The sequence below is a fragment of the Chelonoidis abingdonii genome, chromosome 20 (genome assembly GCF_003597395.2).
Source record: "Chelonoidis abingdonii isolate Lonesome George chromosome 20, CheloAbing_2.0, whole genome shotgun sequence".
NCBI lineage: Eukaryota > Metazoa > Chordata > Testudines > Testudinidae > Chelonoidis > Chelonoidis abingdonii.
Genome location: NC_133788.1, coordinates 2,375,090 through 2,382,913, shown reverse-complemented (window position 1 = coordinate 2,382,913; position 7,824 = coordinate 2,375,090).

Sequence of the window (7,824 nt, the reverse complement as noted above, 5' to 3'; positions counted from 1 at the left end):
AGGACCGAGGTGCCTCCTGGGGCACACAATTTTCCTACTACATGCATCTGACAAAGTGGAGTATATTCCACACACACGCAAAGCTCATGGGTTCGGGCTCCAAACAGTCTTGTTTAGTTTAATCTATCTCAGATCGCCACAGATTCTCTGATGCTCGTGTAAGGATGACAGGGAGGTAGCGCAGACAAACACGGAACCTACCCTCTTGATACTTGTCACTATGCGTTGCCTCCCTCATCTCAGTAAGCGAGAGCCACATTCTCCTTGACTTTCTTCTTGTTGCTTAACATACCTGAAGAAAACCTTCTTGTACTCTTAACAACATTCGTCCTGCTAGCTTCACTCTCCAAGTGGTGATTTTGGCCTTCTCTGATTCACTTCTGGCATGCTGAAGCAATTCTTCTTTATAAGCTCCTTTCCTCCTGGTCATTTGTCCAATCTTCCACTTCTTGTAAGCCTCTTTTTTGTGTTTAAGATCAGCAAGGATTTCACTGTTAAGCCAAGCTGGTCGCCTGCCATATTTACTGTTCTTTCTACACATCGGGATGGTTTGTTCCTGTAACCTCAATAAGGCTTCTTCAAAATACAGCCAGCTGTCCTGGACTCCTTTCCCCCTCATGTTATTCTCCCAGGGGATCCTTTTCCTTGTCCTTTTCTGCCCCCAACACTCTTCTATTCATTGAACTTTTTGAAACTTTTCACTTTTAAAGAGAGGTAAGGGATTGACTCTGTGTACACAAATTTGCAGAGGGACAATAGGGTTGAGGTCTAGTATTTCTCACTTCTATATATTATTTATTTATTTAAAACATTTTTGCTGTTAACAAGCATGTTACTTCTGGAGACATAAATCCACAGTTTGAGAACTGTAAAACTAAGATTCTCTGATGGCATCTTCTAGCCTGAGCACAGAGTCTCATTGGGTAGATAGAAAGATTAATCTAAATAATCTACACAGAAGCCCCTGGAACCCCATAAGATTGGGTCCCTAATCCATGAACTATTAGAACTCATTTACAAAACTTTTCTTAACCATGACCTGAATATATTGTCTCATACTATAGAATTAGAATTTATAATCCCTGTTCCATGATGAGATATACATTTTAATTAAGATACATATCTTTAGATAGGTTTTTTCCCTCAAAAAACTGATTTAAATAAAAAAAATTAGATTTTTTGATTATTTTTTTTAAAAGTCATTGATTTTTATTCACCCTGACAGCAGGGCATGGTGTGTGGGAAGAATTGCCTCCCTCCACCTGGGGACCAGGGGCCAGGGCCAAGAGCAGAGCGGGGCTTGTGGGGGGGAAGGATTAGTCCCCATCTGGAGTGAGGCAGGGGCCAGGGACAAGATGAACACAGTGGGGCATGGGGGAAGGATTAGTCCCTGCTGACTTGAGGCAGGGGCCAAGGGCAAAAGCACAGTGGGGCAGGAGCTATGGTTGGTCCCTGGAGCAAGGGAGGGGTCGGGGGTAAACTGCAAGTGCAGCAGGGCTGGAGAGGGGGTAAACAGGATCGCCTCCCACCCCTGCCCACATAGAGTGGGTACCTACCTTTTCCCTGGTTCTAGCCCATTCTCTTTGTCTCTCTCTGCACTGAGCTGAGGGTAGCAGTGCACTGAGCACAGGGCTGGAGGTGTAGGGTCTGGGAGGGAGTTAGGGTGCAGGAGCAGGCTGGGGGTTAGGGTGCAGGGTCTGGCCAGGAGCTAGGGTGAGGGAGGGGACTCAGGGTTGGGGAAAGAAGTTGGGGTGTGGAGCACTTACCTGGGGCAGCTCCCATTTGGTGTGAGGGGAGAAGGTGGGAATGTGAGAGGGGGTGCAGGAGTCAGGGGATGGGGTGTGGGGGGGCTGGATATGTGGGGGGTGCAGGAGTCAGGGCTGGGAGCTGGGGGTTTGTGGGGGGGTACAGGAGTCAGGGCATGAGGTGTGTGTGGGGGTGTGTGCGGAAGTCAGGGCAGGAGTGGGGAGTGTGTGAGGGTATGCAGGATTCAGGTCAGGGTGCTGGGGGTGTGTGCTGGGGTCCTGGTGGTCCTCCCAGTCCCATGCTCTGAGCGGCTCACAGCAGTGGGCTGGAGGGGTTTTTATGCCCTGATTCCACCACCTTCCCCAAGGTCCCGCCCTGCCTCTTTTCCGCCTCCTCCCCCAAGTGGGGAGCACACTGCAGTTCCACTCTTCCCCCTCCCTCCTGCTGGCAAACAGCTGTTCGGTGGTGGGGGAAGTGCTGGGAGGGATTGGGGGAGGAATGCTGCACGCTCAGGGGAAGAGGTGGGGGAGGGGGGAGCTTGGCTTCTGGAAGACCCTGCTCTGCAGCAGGAGCCAGCAGGACCCAGCTCCTGCCAGCTACGCCTGCAGTAGAGGGTGAGGGGCAGAGAAGAGCGGGCTGCCCAGGGCCCCTTTGAACCGTGGGCCTGAAGCCATGGTAAATCTGGTGCTGTTTGTTGTTGATGTGTCCATTACAGAGGTTTCAGAAGAGTATATGTACAAGGTATCAGGCTACTCAAAGGAGAAAGTACTGGATCAGGGATCATTGAAATCACATAGGGATGTACAGTAGGGTTCCTGACTCCCTGAAATAGTCAGGTGGAGGCACCACCAGATTGTGGCTAAGAACCCAAGACTACAGCTAAACCAGAGGAACATTGGGTAAGGGTTCCTTTTGATGATTAGCTGCTCTTAGAAGTATGATGAGCTGTGAAACCCCCTTAGATTTTTGGAGGCACCACTGGGGTTTTGAAAAGAAAAAACCCCATCCCTATTAACCTCTATGTTAGTCTGCATGGATAGAAGACTGGCCCTAGACTGGTGTGAAAGGGACGAGTAGACCCACACCAGGCAGTGGTGGTGGTAGGCTTTAGTAAGAGTAACTCAAGAGCACAAATTGTATAGGCTTTAGTTACAGTAACGGCCTTTGGAATGGCACTTTTCATGGCAGAACCTATCAGAAGAAAGAACAGAAAGGGCATGCCTTATATTCTGGGTCCGTGAGTTTGATGTTCAGATGGTACCCTGTGAAATAATTATGGATGAAGAGGGGATGCAATGGACTCTACAAACTGTAGGCACAGTGCCCATTATGTCCCCTACTTCACAGGATGAGTCATCTGATTTTCAAGAAGAAATTCAGCATTTGCTCCACAGAATGGGAAATAGGGAAGAAGATTTAAGGGCATTGTATAGTCCTGACCCATCTACCCAACCTCTGACAGAAGTTTCGTTCCTGAAGGCCATTACCCAGACCATGGGACAATTGGTAGGCCTGGAAGCAGGTACTGGCAGTTATCAGGGACTAAGGACCTTTTCAGAGATAAAACCTACTGTGATGGGTTTAGTCACAGAGATCCCCTTGAGATTGTCACCTGATTTGCTGAAATTACCTCTGAGCCCATTTTCCCTGCCGGCCTGGGACTTCCAGAACCCTGCCTTGTTGAGCCAAACATGCTAGCCTGTTGCAACACAGACCCAGGGTCTGGGCCATGCCCCCAAAGCTGCAGACTTAACTGAAAACAGCTCAGCAGGCTACCCAGACACCCAGTTCCCAATGTGATCCAAACCCCAAATAAATTGATTTTACTCTGTATAAAGCTTATACAGGGTAAATTCATAAATTGTCCACCCTCTATTACACTGCTAGAGAGTTATGCACAACTGTTTGCTCACTCAAGTATTAATCACTTACTTTGGGTTTATTAACAAACAAAAGTGATTTTATTAAGTATAAAAAGTAGGTTTCAAGTAGGTTAAGTGGTTTCAAGTAATAACAGACAGAACAAAGTAAGTCACCAAGCAAAATAAAACAAAACACGCAAGTCTAAGCCTAATACATTAAGAAACTGATTACAGGTAAATCTCACCCTCAGAGATGTTCTAATAAGCATCTTTTACAGACTAGACTCCTTCCTAGTCAGGGCCCAATCCTTTTCCCTGGTACAGTCCTTGTTAGTTCCAGCAGACATCTCAGGTATTACTCAGGAGTCTTCTCATGACTGGCAGCCCCCTTTGTCCTGCTCCAACCCTTGTTATAGCTTTGGCACAAGGAGGGAATCTTTTGTCTGTGCTTGTTCCCACCCCCACCTCATCAATGGAAAAGTACAAGGATTAAGATGGATTCCAATACCATGTGACATGGTCACATGTCCCAGTAAGACCCCCGCCCCCAGTCTCCGTTTTTTCTGAGTTGGCCCACACGAACACAGGAAGGTTTTCAGGTAAATAAACCATTTACAACCAGTTATCCTAGTCAATAGGAGCCATCAAGATTCTAAACCACCGTTAATGGCCCACACTTTGCATAATTACAATAGGACCTCAGAGTTATACGTCATATTTCTAGCTTCAGATACAAGAATGATACATGCATAGAAATAGGAGGAACATATTCAGTAGGTTATAATCTTTGTTATGATACCTTAGAAGAGACTGTTTGCATAACACATATTCCAGTTACATCATATTCACACTCATAAGCATATTTCCATAAAACACTCCTGAGAACAACGTCCCACCCACCTCTGTGCATGAGGAAGAATTTGAGGCCTAGTTGGATCATGCTGTTGATATGGAACAGGAATGGACATGCTCCAAAAAGGAAAAAAGAAATAAACTAGTGGAAAATCTGCAAGGGCCTGCTGCTGAATCTTTTGTGTCACTCAGGGGCAGTAACCTAGAGGCAATTGCTGCTAACTGCCTCTCAGCCATGGAGAGTGTGTCTGGAAGCACTGCAAGGGGAGAGGATGTTATATTAACATTTCCAGACCAACCCACTAGAAATGTGGAAAGAAGCTGTTTCAGTATCTGGCATGGATGGAACGACTCCTGCAGAGGGCCCACTATAACAAGGAGTTGCAGGGAGTGATTTGGATCATCTTAGACTGGAACAAATGTTAAAGGGCGCCACACATAACTGAACTGATGCTGTTCTAGTTGCAAATAGAGGACAGAAAGGGGAATCCCCCTTCTTTCGCTACACTGATAAGATAGATCAGGGAATGGGAAACTAGGGACTCTAAAAATAACCATTCCCGAGGGACTGAAATAAGAGTGTGTACTTTGGAAGCCACTCAGTATAACATTGAAAGACAAAAGATTCCCACCCTATGTAAATCCTATTTAAGGCAGGAGAGTGAGTTAATTATGGTTCATTCTTCACTGACTCCCCACCGAGGATGGCTGCTGGAAACATATAAGAAACAAAGACAAAGGTGTGGAGAAGAACTGAGCCCAGGCTAGGAAGGTGTCTGACCTGTGAAAGAAATACCTGGAGTTTTAAGCTGCAAGCAAGAGCAGCTTGCCTTCAAGAACCTCTGCAATCTGCCTAAAACAACATTTTGGGTCAGAAATTACTACTTGTAACCAGTTGCTTTAGTATCTAAGCTTATACTGTATTTTTGTTTGATTTGCTGGGTAATCTGTTATCCCTTATAATCACTTAAAATCTATCTTTTTCAGTTAATAAACTTGTTTTTGTTTTCTCTAAAACCAGTTTGTGGAATTCATAATATGTGTGTGTGGGGAAAGCTGTGCCGATCTCCCTCCACATTGAGGGAGGGGGCGAATTTCATGAGCTTACGCTGTAAGGTCTCTGTGCAGCGCCAGATGAGACAATTTTGGGTTTGCACCCCAAAGGGGGAATGCACTTGAATGCTGGGCAATCCCCGAGCTGAGTCTTCCCAGGCAGAGCTGATCTCAGTGTCTGTGTCTCTCTGCAGCTGAGTGTGTCCGTACCTGGGCGTGTGATGGAGGAGGCTTGAGGGCCTGGCTTAGCAGGACAGGGTAAGGGAGCCCAGGCTGGTGGAACAAGCAGGCTCAGTGGTACCCCAGAACATCAGGAGAAGGGGGCAACCCATTACAGTTTCTACACTTAAATGTGTCTTCTGATGACATATGTGCCCCTTTATGCTGACTTAATAATACCCCCTCCCTGAGTGGGATATAATCATGGTCAATATACTTATGTCAGTGCAGTGTAAGCGTAGTCACCGCATTACTTAACTCAACTGTAACTGTCCTCCAGCAGCTGTCCTGAAGTGCCTCACACTGACTGCTCTGGTCACCATTGTGAACTCTGCTGCCCAGAGATCACAGAAATTGGAAGCCCCCTCTCCCCTTGAAAGCCCTGATAATCTTTGAAATTCCTTTTTCTGATTTCTCTCTTGGTGAACACACCTAGCAGTTCTCCATATTTGACTTTAACTGCCCAGCTGACCATGCCAGCTACCTCTCCAGATGCACTCCTGCCTGGAGTAGGCAGGAGATATTAAACCTCTTCGGCTTATGTGGGAAAAGAGGCTGGGCAGACACTGCTCCAATCCAGCTGTAGAAACATTGACATCTATGAGCAGACTGCTCAGTGGGTGCAGGAGAAGATCTACAACAGGAACCAACAGTAGTGCTGTGTGAATGCCAAGAAGCTACGACAGGCATACCAGAAGGCCAGGGAAACCAACAACTGATCCAGTGCGGAGCTACAGACCTGCTGCTTTTACAAAGAGTTGCATGCTGTTGTCAGTTAGGTGCTTGTGTGTGCTCTCCATATGCTGTCCCAACCCCTTTCAGACAGTTGGTCCAGAAGACCTTACAAGAATGACCACTGGCATGGTTTGGTGACAAAGGCACTCAGCCCAAATGTATTGCTCTCAAGACACTAGCGCCCTGGGTCCATGGTTACAGGTACGCTAACACATACATGTCCAGTGACAAGGAATGGCTCAGTCAGCAGCAAGAATTTCTGCTGTCCCCAAGCCGTGCACGAAGGATTAAGATGAGGCACTCCAATAGTTATAGACTGAGACAAACAATTCTCATGCCACTTCATGTGTTTCATGACATCTGCTTTTTATCTTGCCTTGTGTCTTGCTCCACATATCTTGGGCACAATGTCCCTATTCATTACTTCTGTCAAGCCCTCTTATCTGGTGTTAGGACAGGATGACCCTGGACTAATCTTTTGGAGTATGTTCTATTATTCTGTGCCCTGAAACTGTCACTTCTTAGCCAGGCCGATGTCTTAACAATGCTAGCAGTACCTTTGCCAAGGGCACATAGTGAACTTGTAAACAGCTACTTTAATACATGGCCTAACTTTAGTTCCCAGACTCTCGTTCAGGCCTCAAACCTTGGACCAGGCCCAGTGCACCATGCTCTCTCTTTCTCCTACACATGCTTGGTGTATGTATAAGCTAGAACATTTGTTGATGTAACCATACATGTTTGCAGAATCAGTCACATAATCACAATAGAAGATAACTGTTACACTCAATCACTATCTTGGAAAGGTGACTTTGTTTAGATTTTTAACTAAGAGTCTCTCAGAATAGAGTGCCAATTGGTATCAACTCTGTTGTTGCTAACACAACAGAGAAAAAATAATCCAAAGCTAGATCACAAGGCAATTTGATCAACCACATACATGCTAATTCACCAAGGTCTCCTTCCCAATGGATCTGTAGTACTCAACCCTTGTTACTTGTTTCCCAGTGAATTATATTAGCCCCAGTTTTTGACTAAACACTCCTAACTATCTAATATAAATCCCTACTATTATAACAGACGGCATACACTCAATGCAGTTTTACAAGCTTGTAGACTTCATCTCATTTTATGTCTGTACATACCTAAAACTTAAAAGGCAGCGTGACACCATTAACCATGGTAGGCGTATGTACAGTGTTTTATGATCCTAGTCAACAATAGTCAATGGTTCAGTTTTATAGACATTTTACAGCAAACTTGAACATGTTACAAAACATGGAAACACACAGTAACTGACAATCTTTAAAACACACACTTGGGCATGTACACTGCTACTAATTAGGCATCCAGTTTC